This window comes from Ostrea edulis, chromosome 7 (assembly GCF_947568905.1).
Source record: "Ostrea edulis chromosome 7, xbOstEdul1.1, whole genome shotgun sequence".
NCBI lineage: Eukaryota > Metazoa > Mollusca > Bivalvia > Ostreida > Ostreidae > Ostrea > Ostrea edulis.
The window spans coordinates 88,206,099-88,222,827 of record NC_079170.1 but is presented as its reverse complement, the minus strand read 5'-3'; positions in this window follow the sequence as shown (position 1 = coordinate 88,222,827).

Here is a 16,729-nt window from a genome sequence, read left to right as displayed (position 1 = left end):
TACCAAACTCCAATATCACAGCCCGTTTCCTCCGCAGTAGTTCTGTCGTAGGCCCGTCACATTTTATGAGATGCTAAGTTCATTATTTCTAAGCGATCGAAGAAATCGCCTTGTGTAAATTGGATTTCTTTAGATAGATATCAGATCGGCCATATATCACTCAGTGTTGGGTTCTACACCCAGTCGATTTCCGTGGAAATATACATGAAACAAACAACATTCGTAATACTACCATTGTTACCTATATGATAGGGTTGTAATGTGTATATATCAAAAGACAGATCCCTTCTTGGAATTTTCATTTCAAAAGACTGGTGACATTTTACGAAAACCTTCAAAGACGCAGTGAAAGGTGTCTGTAAAAGAAGTCGTTTCTATGATCATTTTCGACGTGTTTCATAACATTTAATTAATTAGTCTTTACGATCATCCTAATCCTACACTAAAGATCATTAGAGTTTCTGAGGGTAGATTTATATAATCATCGTACTTCTTTATACTTTTATCACAGTTCTAAGTTTGAACCTTATTGCGAGAAATATTTTAACCTTAATAATCATATGGAATTTTCATGAATACTTACTTTTGCACTGTCGAAACTAAGTTAGTATCATTGACTTATGATTAATCAATATTAATTACATAACTGATTTTTGTTTTGGTCACTTGCTGTCATGACTATAGACTATAGACCCTTCAGGAAATGCATATCATCTTACTACGGTCAGTGGATCATAGTGATTTCAAAGATATCAATGAATATCTCCATTTCCTGTGTTTTTGCCTTCGATATCTTTGCCTAATGAAATGATAGCTATTTCACAATGAATACGAACAATGTGCGTATGAATATCGATGAATATGGTCAGCTGGGAATCCAAACAGAAATGGATGTAAAATTTGAATATAAGTAGATTGAAAAAGTCTTGCAACCCTGCTATTATGCTGGCGTAAAGCATCGCAGGTTATGCCCTCATGTACATTATACATGTATTTTCAAAAATGAAACTTATTTCTTGATTATTTTAAAACATTAATATTAGTGGACTCTTTTCTTTTACGCTGCGTGAATATATATATAACATTGTAATGGCGACAACTAAAATGTACATGTAACATGTGTCACGTAATAATGAGAGACGAAAAATAACTATCTCGCGATATCATGCTTGGATGGTGTCTATCATATTTTGCTCGTATTAATTAATCCTAATAATCAGCTCTACAAGGTGACAAATATTTTAAAAAATTCCTCATTATCCTACCTACAAGTACTTCAAAGAATGAATAATCTGAGATTTCCCCTGGGTTTTCGTGGGCCGGACTTCCCAGATTATAGATTTTCGAGACTTCTCATTATCTCACCTTACATTCACGAATGGGGAGACACTCGGTCTTCAGAAAACCATCCAACTAAATACCATGAGATTGTTTTCGTAATTGTTTTTGCCCAAGGCGAGTTCCTTGACGATGGTTAGACATGGAAATGCTATTTTGTGTATTATTGATGAAAGGGATATATATGCCTTCAATTTTCTTCTTGCAATCCTGCTTATTGTGTCGTGTGCACCAGATGGCGTGAACGGCGTCGCCATCTTTTATATGTATTTAGTTCCGTCTAAAAGAAAACCCAATGAAATGAAACAAAAAATTACAAACTTGAGAGATCAAACACATTGACAAATTGATAAAAATTCTAACTTTGACCTTGGCTTTTGGCCTTCGACTTGACCTTAGTCTTTGCGTATACAAACCATGAAGTCTCTATGGTTCATAACTCAAAAGTTATATCGACACACAAATAGGGAGATTAAAACATTATCACACCTGGTCATCCAATGACAGATTGAAAAAAAAAATCAAGAACAGCTAGGGCTAGGTCGAGACTTTACCAATGAAACAACAGATAAATCAGCGTCATTTACAAGGCCTTGTATGACGTATACGGCAAAACTCCTAGACAGACATGATGGCGTAGACTGTCTTTCGGGTGAAATCAAACTGTGAGGCACGTCAAACGATTTATCGACTATTCTGTTTATCTTTAAATACTATTAATGAAAAGTAATGTTCCTTATACGAACTACGAACAGACTTCAACAAGCAAAGTGGAAAATCGTTAACAAAGGACACATCGTGGCCTGACGGGATCGAAACCGTCTGTAAGGGAGTAGTCATTAGTGTCTATTCATATTCTAGAGAGCACGGGAGTAATCATTAATGGTCGTTTATATCCGAGAGCGAAGCAAGAGGGGGAGAGAAAAGATATCACTTTTAACGATTGATGATTTTAATATGAATCAAAGTTCGGCTGGGTGCGACATATCCTTGGACTTTCATTAATTAAGGCCGCAGTGAATAAACACTAATGAACTTAGTTCCAGGGTTGGTTTTGACATAATCTTGGGGGGAGATGGAGATTGGTTATAACGGCAATAGAAAGCGACCGCGGTTCTTATCAGCGCTGTAATGAAAAGCTATTGATGAATTTAGTTTTTTTCCTAAACCGTTATTATCATGCTTGTATGTCAGTTGTTCGTTGTTTTTAACTCTGTATGGAACTATTTTCTTATATGTAAATGGATGGAAGGGGTCGTACAAGAGCAATAATAGATATTTTATACCGACTGTGCAACAACAATCATTGTATAATTAGGCGAGTAATTATATGACATTCAAGATAAATCGACGAATTCTTCAAGAACGAGCAGATCAAACAACTGGACGTAATTATGAATGATCATTATGTCATAGTAAATTGTTAATTGTTGTAGTTTTTTCTTAATCGCTTAATATGCATGCCACTGGTATCAACTAAGGAGGGTTTTGATTGGAGAATTTTAGGGGGTATCCACCGGAAACGTACATGCTTGTTTATTTGTGGTCTAGTCTTAAATGATAAATGAAATTGTTTATCAATAGTCAATCCTACACGTACTTATTTATACATGCACATAAAAAATAATCAACCTCGATTTTTAAAAAAAAAAAATCCGGAGACGTTTTCTCTTTTCTATTCATGCGTACACTGTTATTGCCAGGTTATAAAAAGAATAAATAAATCAGACTGATATTTTTTCCTCTTCATTCCTTCGAAAAAATGTGTGCTTTAAGTAGCCACTTTCCTTAAATTGAAATCTCTAAAGAAACATAAATGAAAAAACATTGGAACTTTTTGGAAAGAGTTTATATTAATCTTTTTCTCCAATATGATACAGATTTCCGCCCCAAATGAATCATTGCTAAATGCTAATTATGAAAAGATGCCAGTCCACCGTGCCGAGTTTGAATGATGTTCTGGCAACCATTAAAAATAATAAATTCTCCACTTTCCGCTTTCTAATGATAATTGTTTCTAACGTTTTCAAACATTTTCTATTATTCTTAGTAGCTTTTCTTTCATGCTGAGAAACTTTGATTTTTCTTTTAGCATCTTAAGGAGAGAGTGGAATAGTTTGGCTGTCAGTGAGAATTGTTTATGATGAAGAACATGACTTCTTGATGGTATCAACCAAAATATCAAAATTTCGAAGTTAAGTGTTATTGTCGATGCCACAATTCTTTGATAACAAAGGTAAAGTTCTTATACACCTTCTTCGCCTTATGAACATGACCGAGTTTGTTTTCAATTCTACTGAGATTCAGCGTAGTGTTCACCTTAAGTCAGCCATTATATGAACTTGTGGTACTCCTCCTTAAGGTCATATAATTATGTCATAAGTTAGGGTTCAACCGTAGTCCCCAGATGCCTGTATTTTCCTAAAACGAGTGCATGTCAATAGACATTTGCAGTGCTTTATAAATACTATAAATAGATCTGACTACCCTAACAAGCGCTCGGTAGTGTATGGAATAATTTTTCAACAACTTCGTGACATATCTTTAATTATTCAGTTTCTACTTAATCATGCCCAAAGCAAATGCCATACAACTCTTATTTAACAAGAAAGGAATTTATCTTCGACTTCGCATGGAAACCATGGAAACAGAAAGAATAGACTACGAAAATGATAGACCTTCTACGTAAAGCGTTCAAATCACGGTGATTTAAAGATGTTGGAATCAATAATTTTCATTTCAAAGATCTGTTATTTATCATAGCAAAAGTGAAACATAGCAGGATAATAATGGTGCTTGCCACAGATCAAATCAATTCCTAACGCAATATGATTGCCAAAAACGTGCGATTTAATATCGAATTGTCTCTATACATCGCGCGTTATCCTAGATCGTGTCAAACGAGACTGTAATTCAATGATTTCTAAACGTAACATTAATTAATTACTTCGAGCCTTCTAGGTTAGGACCACGTGTCGACACATCAACGTGTGGCGGTATCTGTTCTGTTGTTACATTAAGGAACGAACGATCATCTCAGACGGTCTACATTCTTTTTGCAAAAGATGGAAAAAAGAAAAAAACCTGCTGTACACTACTATGCACCCATTTACAAAAATTATGGCATCTTTGACATTCTTGGACGTTATTGACGCTTTTTAGTACAAGCTTTCACCAGCAAATGAGAGTTTGATATTTTTAAACAAACTCCAAATTCACTGTCAATCTACATGTATATGGTTTGTGCAAGCATTGTTTTGTCTTCCAGTTCTCATGGGCACGTGTTTCTGAAACATACATAAGTGGTATCCTATCTTTTTTTTTTTTTTTATTAAAGCTGCACAGGACTAGTGTTCTTTGTTTTCTCCGATAAATTTCAAGATAATTTTCATGCAAAATACGTGTCTAAAAGGTGTTTGAATTTGCGTAATTGCAAGTATGAACACGTTTTCCTAAGAAAGAAAGAAATAGTCTTGTTATGATATTAGCTATTCCCATGCTCTAGAAACAAATGCCTGTATCAGATACGTTTGCCATACCCCACATTCATGTATTTGTTGTTCGCGATTTGTAAAATGTGCCCTCCCTTTTTGTTTTTACAGGCACGGATCAATTGAAAATTAATACCGAGCGAAGCTCGGACGGGCCGAAGGCCCGTCCGCGAAGCAAGGCTCTAAAGGTAACACGTATGTAAAAGAAAAAAGTCAAAATCAGCAAAAGAAAAAGAGATAATCTCTATATACGTTCACTGAAATTTTCGTGATCCATATGGGCGCCGCCATTTACTTTTTCATTACCTGCTTCAACAGTTATTCGTGTTTTATTTTGAATGCCAATAATAGAAAACTCTAACGTGCAATTCGTAATTTAAACACTCAGTTTGTTCAAAGTGAATAGTATAATTATCATTGTAACAGGTTTTAGCAAATAAATACATATAAAACCGTAATACGACTAAATAAATGAACGAGTTCATGAGTTTCTTTGAATAAGAATATACCAATCGGAACTCCTCGAATGTCTCGCGCACTCAACATAGATCTCGGATGTAATACGATGGCATCCATGAGCGAATTTGATGCATTGTCAATTGTGACGTCACAGCAATGCATCAAATTCGCTCATGGATGCCATCGTATTACATCCGAGATCTATGTCGAGTGCGCGAGACATTCGAGGAGTTCCGATTGAATAATATACGATAAAATTACGGTTACTTTTTTACTATTTTTAATTTATTGGTTAATTTTGTTTAGTTTTAACGGCCTTTTTCATTGCATACGGAATGTATTATTGTTGTTTATAATTGTTTGCTTTGAAAAAGAGAAAAAAGCCGAGGCTAAATGTGACGTCACAGTTTACGTCGCCTTGCGTTTTATTTCCCGCGTTCAATGAATAGGCGGATCATGTAAAACTGTTGTCCCCATATAAACCCCTTTAATATTGAGATGTTACTGGGTGTTTAGCGCAAGGAAATTTCATTCAAAATTTATATTTTTAAATGAATCATAATCTACCGTACTTAACGGAATTATGACTACCACTCGGGACACGGAGTTACGTACATGCTTCGCTTGGTCCAACGGTCACACCGTATACATATTAGCGAGCGCTGGCTCGTACTGCGAGCTCTAATGACTAGAGCGCGGGAAATAATCCGAGCTAAATCTCAACCTCTAACAAGAATTTTTTTTTTTACGCCAATCCCAGAAGTCCCTCTTACAAAATGGCGGATGGTCCGATTCGTAAAATAATAATTAAAAAAATCTTTGAAGTATTACAAACCTTTCTTATTTGAAAGGAAAGGATGACAATCATATTCTTCTCCCTTTCTTTTTTCTTTTTAAAATATTGTCTAAAGAAATGTAAACAGTCACGTCACAACTACCAGGCTACGTCACAACACGCTCGTTGCATTTCCCGCTAAACTACATTGGCGAGAAGAGCAAGACAGTAATCCTAATCAGTTTTCCTTGTTTTCAATATAAATTTTTTGAAAATGTATTCAGATATGCTGCGCTCGCCCCAACGGTCACACCGTAATCATATTATGACTTTATGAAATATGGCATATTTCATAGCGAGCGAAGCTCGCTCCAATGATCACACATATGAGTCACGTGATTTGCTCTTGATCAGTTGAAAAAAAGATGAGTATCACCCATAATGCTTCTGGAAAAATGTCGCCGTCACTGCGGTATACTTCATTGACAATCCCGTAATTAAATTAATTAGATTGTTTAGAAAGTACCATAAACGGTTTTAAATTCCAGACAAAATTTCTCATAGCTTCAAACGTTTTGTGTCTGCTTGGTTTGAAAGAAGAAGAAAATTGCAGCTAATATGACGTCACGATGTAATTGTTTACATCCACCGCATGATATTTCCCGCGTTAAATAAAGAGGCGGATAAAATGTATATAAGTCGTGTTGCAAGATGTTAATGGGCTTCGCTCGTCTCAACGGTCACACCGTACAACATATTATATGTTATTGGACTCATCTTGCTCAAGACTATTTCCAACACATTCAACTGCGGGTGAGAAAAAATGGCAATGACATCATAATCATCGGTCTGCCAAGTCCTATATGCCTTCGGGTAAAACTTGCAAACTGCGCTCTACTGTGGCTAAAATATTCCTTATCAAGATTTTTCGACGATAGAATTGAAATGTGAACCCAGTCATCGATAGATACATAATCTACTTAAAAGGTTCTGGTTTCCACTTATGAACAATCGGCGTATTTAACATTAGGAAAAGGCCACAAAAGTGTTTTCCTTTTTTACATAATGAAACAATCTCTGGAAAATAGAAAATGTCTCATTGATTTATATTACGCAATGCAGCGAGTTGTGATAAGGGTACTATGTGTTACTAAACAATCCGGATCACCCTAGTGTTTGACATTACGGTCTGCCGATCCCGACCATTTAACCATATTAAAGGCTGATAAGAATTAAAACAATCCATTTTGGCGGAACAAATGCTATTGATTTTGGAGTGAAGCAGTCGTTTTTCACCTTATCTTGATGTAAAAGAGGCCATAGCATCTTATAGAGAAATCAAATTCCTCGACAATATTTGATCTGCACTTTGTCCATTTGTCATAACACCATGATTTTGAAATTCCTAATTCCATGAATTTTTGAGAGAGCGTTTGGTATCCGCTCACAACAATTTTAAATTACAATCGATTTCTGTTGAGGTATTTGTAGCCATACTTAATTTTTCAAATTAAGTTTTTGTATTATACAACGAATGATGGCGGGGTGTTGGATAAAATCTCCTACAAGCGTGCTCAGTGGGACTTTCAAGTTCTAGGGGTCGAAGGGTACAAGTGTTTCTGTTTCAACCTGTGGTAAAAAAAAAAAAATACCGACTCTATTAAAAATTTAAAGAAAAAATCTTTTTATATTATACGAATGATTAATAATGGTGCATCGCTGTTTAAATGAAACATCAATTGTCTCAGATGTACATGTAACTGAGTCCTACATGTATATCCTGAGAAAAGTTGACCTTTGACATGCGGCCATGACCGACAAAAAATTGACCTTGACTTTTCACTTAATGAAATGCAATGTATGAAGTGTAAGCCTTGTATATATAGTTCAAAAAGTTGTGAATTGAGTTAAAATTTGACCTTGACAAAAATGCATGATTCAATTTGTCCTTTCATGTTATAAAACATGAGGGCTATGTTTTGCACAACGCATGCATTGGCCTTGTGACATAAACCTTTCATTTCACGAAACATAGTTTCAAAACTTATAACAAAAAAGTTAAAGTTGTCAAAGAGACAGGAAAGTGAGATACAAAACAAAAACAAAATCAAACAAAACAACCCCACCCATCCACCCAAACACCACCATAACAAACAACCCCCACCCATCCACCCAAACACCGCCATAACAAACAACCCCCACCCATCCACCCAAACACCGCCATAACAAACAACCCCCACCCAAACACCACCATAACAAACAACCCTCACCCATCCACCCAAACACCACCACAACAAACAACCCCCACCCAAACACCACCATAACAAACAACCCCCATCCATCCATCCAAACACCACCATAACAAACAACCCCTACCCAAACACCACCATAACAAACAACCCCTACCCAAACACCACCATAACAAACAACCCCCACCCATCCACCACCATAACAAACAACCCCCACCCATCCACCCAAACACCACCATAACAAACAACCCCACCCATCCACCCCCATAACAAACAACCCCCACCCATCCACCCAAACACCACCATAACAAACAACCCCACCCATCCACCCAAACACTACCATAACACCACCATAACAAACAACCCCCACCCATCCACCCAAACACCGCCATAACAAACAACCCCCACCCATCCCTCCAAACACCGCCATAACAAACAACCCCCACCCAAACACCACCATAACAAACAACCCTCACCCATCCACCCAAACACCACCATAACAAACAACCCCCATCCATCCACCCAAACACCACCATAACAAACAACCCCACCCATCCATCCACCCAAACACCGCCATAACAAACAACCCCCACCCATCCACCCATCCACCACCATAACAAACAACCCCCACCCATCCACCCAAACACCACCATAACAAACAACCCTCACCCATCCACCCAAACACCACCATAACAAACAACCCTCACTCATCCACCCAAACACCACCATAACAAACAACCCTCACCCATCCACCCAAACACCACCATAACAAACAACCCCCACCCATCCACCCAAACACCACCATAACAAACAACCCCACCCATCCATCCACCCAAACACCGCCATAACAAACAACCCCCACCCATCCACCCATCCACCACCATAACAAACAACCCCCACCCATCCACCCAAACACCACCATAACAAACAACCCTCACCCATCCACCCAAACACCACCATAACAAACAACCCTCACTCATCCACCCAAACACCACCATAACAAACAACCCTCACCCATCCACCCAAACACCACCATAACAAACAACCTCCACCCATCCACCACCATAACAAACAACCCCCACCCATCCACCCAAACACCACCATAACAAACAACCCTCACCCATCCACCCAAACACCACCATAACAAACAACCCTCACTCATCCACCCAAACACCACCATAACAAACAACCCCACCCATCCACCCAAACACCCCCATAACAAACAACCCCCATCCATCCACCCCCATAACAAACAAACCTCACCCATCCACCCAAACACCACCATAACAAACAACCCCTACCCAAACACCACCATAACAAACAACCCCCAACCATCCACCCCCATAACAAACAACCCCCACTAATACACCCCCATAACAAACAACCCCACCCATCCACCCAAACACCACCATAACAAACAACCCTCACCCATCCACCCAAACACCACCATAACAAACAACCCTCACCCATCCACCCAAACACCACCATAACAAACAGCCCCCACCCATCCACCCAAACACCACCATAACAAACAACCCCTACCCAAACACCACCATAACAAACAACCCCCACCCATTCACCCAAACACCACCATAACAAACAACCCCACCCATCCACCCAAACACCGCCATAACAAACAACCCCCACCCATCCACCCCCATAACAAACAACCCCCACCCATCCACCCAAACACCACCATAACAAACAACCCCACCCATCCACCCAAACACCGCCATAACAAACAACCCCTACCCAAACACCACCATAACAAACAACCCCCACCCATCCACCCAAACACCACCATAACAAACAACCCCACCCATCCACCCCCATAACAAACAACCCCCACCCATCCACCCCCATAACAAACAACCCCCACCCATCCACCCAAACACCACCATAACAAACAACCCCCACCCATCCACCCCCATAACAAACAACCCCCACCCATCCACCCAGACACCACCATAACAAACAACCCCCACCCATCCACCCAAACACCACCATAACAAACAACCATCACCCATTCACTTAAACACCCCCATAACAAACAACCCTCACTCATCCACCCATCCACCACCATAACAAACAACCCCCCACCCAAACACCACCATAACAAACAACCCCCACCCATCCACCCAAACACCACCATAACAAACAACCCCTACCCAAACACCACCATAACAAACAACCCCATCCATCCACCCAAACACCACCATAACAAACAACCCCTACCCAAACACCACCATAACAAACAACCCCCACCCAAACACCACCATAACAAACAACCCCCACCCATCCATCCAAACACCACCATAACAAACAACCCCTACCCAAACACCACCATAACAAACTTTTTTAGATTTTTGGCCACAATTAAATCAAGTATTTTCGAAACCATTGCGAATTAGCGAACAATATCCTCAAAAGCTCTTGTGTACATATAGCTGATAGTCATATTACATTAAGGATTCTAGGTATTTATACAAACTGGCCATAAATGTTAGATGGCTAACATCATTCACGATTTGTGCTAATTCTGAATGTGCTTTTTACAACAACAAAATTTTCTTTGCATAATTCCATTTTTCCATTCCGGAGATCCTAATGCATCGTTTTCTAATGAAATTATGTACCGAACTAAAAGAAAAAAGTCTAGCTAGAACACCGCAGATTCCGTTAATTATCTGAGGGTGCAACACTAAACATGATCCTAAGCATGTCCCCTCAGGGAAATTAACTCAGAACTCCAATTCGAAAGTCGCATCCAATCTTGTAGATGCAAGCATGATTCAATCCTGTTCTTTAACAAATTGGTATAGAATACATTCATATCAGTAATGGGCACACTGTAACTGAGGGTGAATTTTAAATGTAAAACATTTTGAATTGCAGAAAATGGTCATTTGAAATAGACACGCGGTTGTTGTTTTGTGTTAATGGTCATTTGAAATAGACACGCGGTCATTTGAAATAGACACGCGGTTGTTGTTTTGTGTTAATGGTCATTTGAAATAGACACGCGGTTGTTGTTTTGTGTTAATGGTCATTTGAAATAGACACGCGGTTGTTGTTTTGTGTTTTTTGTGCTATTCTGATGATAGTTTATTCCTTAGAAGAAGCACAGTGAAAATATACATTCAGTGAATACTGAACCTGAAAGGCGGGATGAGTCAGTTGTACAATGTACTTCAGACAGATTTCATTTCTAGGAACCTAACACATCTCAGTGCTAATTTGACTGATTGTAAATCACTTTTCTTGTAACTGTCAGATTTCGATTCTTTTCTTTTTTAAAAACCTATATAAGTTACTCTACAAGTAAAAACACGCAGTACATAAACGCCTTCTGTTTGACGTGGCGTCGGGATTGAGATTCAAAACCCGGGTCTTCTGGTTGCGGAGCAAGCTTTCTCACCACTAGGCTACAGAAAAGATGATGAATATAAAGAAGAGATTTATCTTTAAGTTGGATATACAGAAATTAACATTAGCTTTGGTGAGAGAGGCTTTGGATCGGCATACATACGAGTAAAAGAACCATCGAGTAAACATACGAGTAAAGATAAAAGGAGATGATTACTCCTCCTGGGCACCTGATCCCACCTCTGGTATATCCAGGAGTCTGTGTTTGTCTGATCCCACCTCTGGTATATCCAGGAGTCTGTGTTTGTCTGATCCCACCTCTGGTATATCCAGGAGTCTGTGTTTGTCTGATCCCACCTCTGGTATATCCAGGAGTCTGTGTTTGTCTGATCCCACCTCTGGTATATCCAGGAGTCTGTGTTTGTCTGATCCCACCTCTGGTATATCCAGGAGTCTGTGTTTGTCCGACTCTTAATTTTGTATTATTTATGGGAATTGTGAGATTGATTACTGTTCGTTATCTTCACCATTTCATAGATATACGAGTAAAGATAATCATACGAATGAAGATACGAGTAAACAGAAACACACGAGTAAATAAACATCGATTAAAAATAAACATCGATTAAAAATAAACATCGAGTAAAGATAAACATCGATTAAAAATAAACATCGAGTAAAAATAAACATCGAGTAAAGATAAACATCGATTAAAAATAAACATCGAGTAAAAATAAACATCGAGTAAAATAAACATTGAGTAAAAATAAAAATCGAGTAAAGAGAAACATCGAGTAAAAATTAAAATTGAGTAAAAATTTAACATCGAGTAAAAATGAGTAAAGATAAACATCGAGTAAAGATAAACATCGAGGAAAAATAAACATCGAGTAAAGATAAACATCGAGGAAAAATAAACATCGAGTAAACACTTCTTTATAAACATTCCTGCTGAACTTTTGTTTTCTACTTACATTTCAAACCTCATTAAATAACGCATAGACGTTCGTGAGACCATACTGAAATTACGGTTTTTATGTAATGCCCTTCCGTTGACGAGCCATGAAATTGGTCGCCATCACGGACAGGCCTAGCAAGCCTCGCCGTCATCATTGTAATTGGTTTACGGAAATGACAAATCAGTTTTATTTCGCGTCCAAACAATCTCCAAACCGATTTCAAAGTTTTTCTCCGAATCCTGGTGACAGAAACAGTTTATGAAGACCATAAAACGTGCGTGTAAATAATTGGGATCTGAATATGAAGAGACAAGGAGAGAAAATTGGAAAATCAATGCCTGGGTGACTCTGAAAAATACCAACCACATTGATTTCATTCTACGATTGAATTAATTAGCTCTTGTCTTTTGTGACTTCAGTAGACATTTGGCAATTTTGGTGTTTTAAATTTATTTTTGATTGTGTAGTTTTCCTGACGCGCAAATTACTTTAATTTTGAATTGCATGCTAACCTTCATTGTTTGATTGTGGTTAATCAACCGTAAAGAAAAGAATTCATTTATGCTAATGGACGCCTGCATGAACAAACTGACGGGATTATTCCAACTGGAGTAACGTCGATACACCACACATTCCAAAGACATATGTTGCGAATTTTTTAAATCCTGCATTGCATCAATATTGACCAAACATGTTAGAACGCTGATTCACGTGACCTTTGGCTTTACAAATGACCTTGATGGCTTTTATAAATGACCTTGATGGAGGTTCGTTACACACAATAAACCGAAGGCAACCTTAGGATCAAATATAAGCGCGTAATTATCTCCGAAACATTTCCTGCAGCTTTGCAGGTAGTGTCCTTGATATTATCCATATGACCTTGGCTTAGGATTGTGAAACCTGTACTTGTGTAACGTACTAAGACAAAATACAAATGCGCTCTCTCTTAATCCTCAGACACGAATTACCAACTCAGAGACACATATATAACGACATAATACGAGACTTGAGCAAGTTGCTAATCTCTGTTATAGATGCCTCTGATTTAATGATATATCACACATAATTGATTTAATGATATATCACACATAATTGATTTAATGATATATCACACCTAATTGATTTAATGATATACCACACATAATTGATTTAATGATATATCATACATAATTGATTTAATGATATATCACACATAATTGATTTAATGATATACCACACATAATTGATTTAATGATATATCATACATAATTGATTTAATGATATATCATACATAATTGATTTAATGATATATCACACATAATTGATTTAATGATATATCATACATAATTGAATAATCGAGGAGCTCTTGTTTTGTTTCTGGATCATCCCGACGTGAAACGTAAAGGTCCCTCAACGCTTCTGCAAAAAAAAAGTATCACGATGTCTCATTTGCGATACAATATGTATCATGTCCAAAACATGCTTTTAATTAGAAACTCACCCATGTACAACAGCTACACATTTTCTATTGTATTTTCTTTTACTTTAGTGTTTAACTCATACACGTTTTTCTGATCACTTTTTGTCGGGCGTCCGTCTGTCCGTAAACTTTTAGCATTTTCTATTTTTTCTCCAGAACTGCAGGGCTAATTTAAGCCATACTTGCTACAAAACATACTTGGGTTAAGAGGAATCAATATTTTTTTCTCAAATGAAGTGTCACATCCTTTATGAAATTAAGAGAATTAGTAAAAAAAAAATATGTCATCTTTTAAAAATCTTAAAAACCAACTGTGCCAATTTCAATCAAACTTGGCACAAATCATTCTTGGGTAAAGGGTATTCAAGTTTCCTCAAATGAGGGCTCATGCTCCCTCCAGGGGAAAGATTATCCAAAAAAGGCAAAAATAGGGTAGGGTCATTTCAAGTCTTCTTCCCAAGAACTACTGGACCAGAAACGTTGAAATTTAAATGAAAGCTTCCTGACATAGTGTAAATTCAAGTTTATTAAAATCATGCCCCCCCCCCCTCCCCCGGTTGAAGTTTTACATGGGGATGTATAAGTAATATCTTGAAAAAAAATTCTCAAGAACAACAGGGTCATAATTATTCGCATTGATATGCAAGCATCCCCAGGTAGTGCAGATTCAAGTTTGTTCAAATTGTGGTCCTGGGGTAGGGTGGGGCCACAATAGAGGATCAACGTATATATGGAATGTTTGTTCAAATAACCTCTGGGGGAGGGGGGGGGGTAGAGTGGGGCCACAATAGGGCATCAAACTTTTATATAGGGAACCATTTCTAAAAGCCTTCTTCTCAAGAACAGCAGGGTCATAATTAGTCATATCATTATGCAAGCATATGTAGGTAGTGCAGATTTAAGGTTGTTCAATTCAGAGACCCAAGGGGTAGGGTGGGCCACAATAAGTTATCAAAGTTTTATGCGGGAACATACAGGAAATGAAAACAAAATCTTTACAATATTAGCAGGACCATACATGTACCATATCATATCAAAATGCAAACATTTCTAAGTTGTGTTAATTCAATTTTTATGCCTTCGTGACTAAAGTTGGCGGATGGGGGTGGGAGGCTGAGATGGGGGCATATTGTTTTTGTCCTGTTTATCTGACACTTTAACTTTTCAAATAACTTTTGAATGGTGACTGATAAAGCTCTCATATTTCATACATATGTATGTGCATTACTTGTGACAAGACCTTTCCTTTGATACAAAAGTTTTTAACCTTTGGACCTTGGAGTTTGATGTACTTTTAAGAAACCCTCGGAATATCTCATGAACTGTCCAACTTAGGGCTTTCAAAGTAGGTTCCCTATGGCAAGCAATTTCATATCATGAGATGATCTTGGAATTTGATCCAATTTTTTTAACCTTGTATTGTTACATGTATATCTTTGAGATAAGGATGGACCATAATATGGGGTCAAATTTTTTCATGAGAAGAAAGATAGCACAAAATCTTGCAAAAATTACAACAGCTGAACAATAGCAGGGTCAAAGTGACTCAGGTGAGTGATGTGGTCCATGGACCTCTTGTTTTATTTTATGTACATTTTGGAAATAGTTTCATGTGTTGGTGTATCAATGATGAAATAAAGATTCAAAACAAATTCATTTTGGCAAGTTATTACGTGACAAAAGGTTTCATATATAGAGCAGGGTGTCTGGATAGTGCAGAGGTAGTGCTCTTGCTTCTCATCGCTGAAACCCGAGTTTGATCCCCGTGGTTGTATGTGAGAGAGTATGGTGGTCGCCCGCTCGGACACATGGGTTTCCTCCCGGTACTCCGGTTTCCTCCCACATCAATGACCCCCTAGCGCAAACACCCGTGCATCAAAGGACCCCATTTGAAATAAGCTTTCGAGCTTTCTTGGGCTATCCTTGGTATTTATGTATTTATATTTGTAATGTACATGACTTATTTGATACACGAGGACGGGTAATTCCATTACTTATAAAAGTATCACAAATGACTACCTACAAAATGTAGTTAAAATTCCATTTACCAAATACCAGCAATTGATTGTTCATGGCCAGATATCAAACAGTTATCATGTACCTGTAATTGCCAAACCATATCTGAATTCATTACAAGAGGCCCATAGGCTTTATTGGTCACGTGAGTATTTAGTTAAACGTATCACCAATCCCAAAGGCTATGAAATCTAGAAGAAAAAATCCTGTTCTGAATAGTAATATTCAGCAACAGTATAAAACAGATGTGTTCTTAAAACGTATATGCCCCCGAAAGTTCCTATAAGAAATGAAACTTTATAATTCTTTATTTGATGCATGTATCAAACAAAAAATTGGATGGAAAACTTCATCAATGCGCGTAGTAGTCTTTCCTTTGGATCATTAAATTTACAATTTTGGTAAAGGACTATTCACTCCTTCTAAATATCTACATGTATTTAGTTTCAATTTTAAAGATGTTATTTAAATGTTTTACACATATACACTATATACCAACTTTGGCCCCACCCTGGAGTCAGAACCTCAACCCAGTTGATCAGAAAATTTACAACTTTTGTAGAGGACTTCCTGCTCTACATCCTATGCATTTAGTTTTTCTTACACATGTGTGG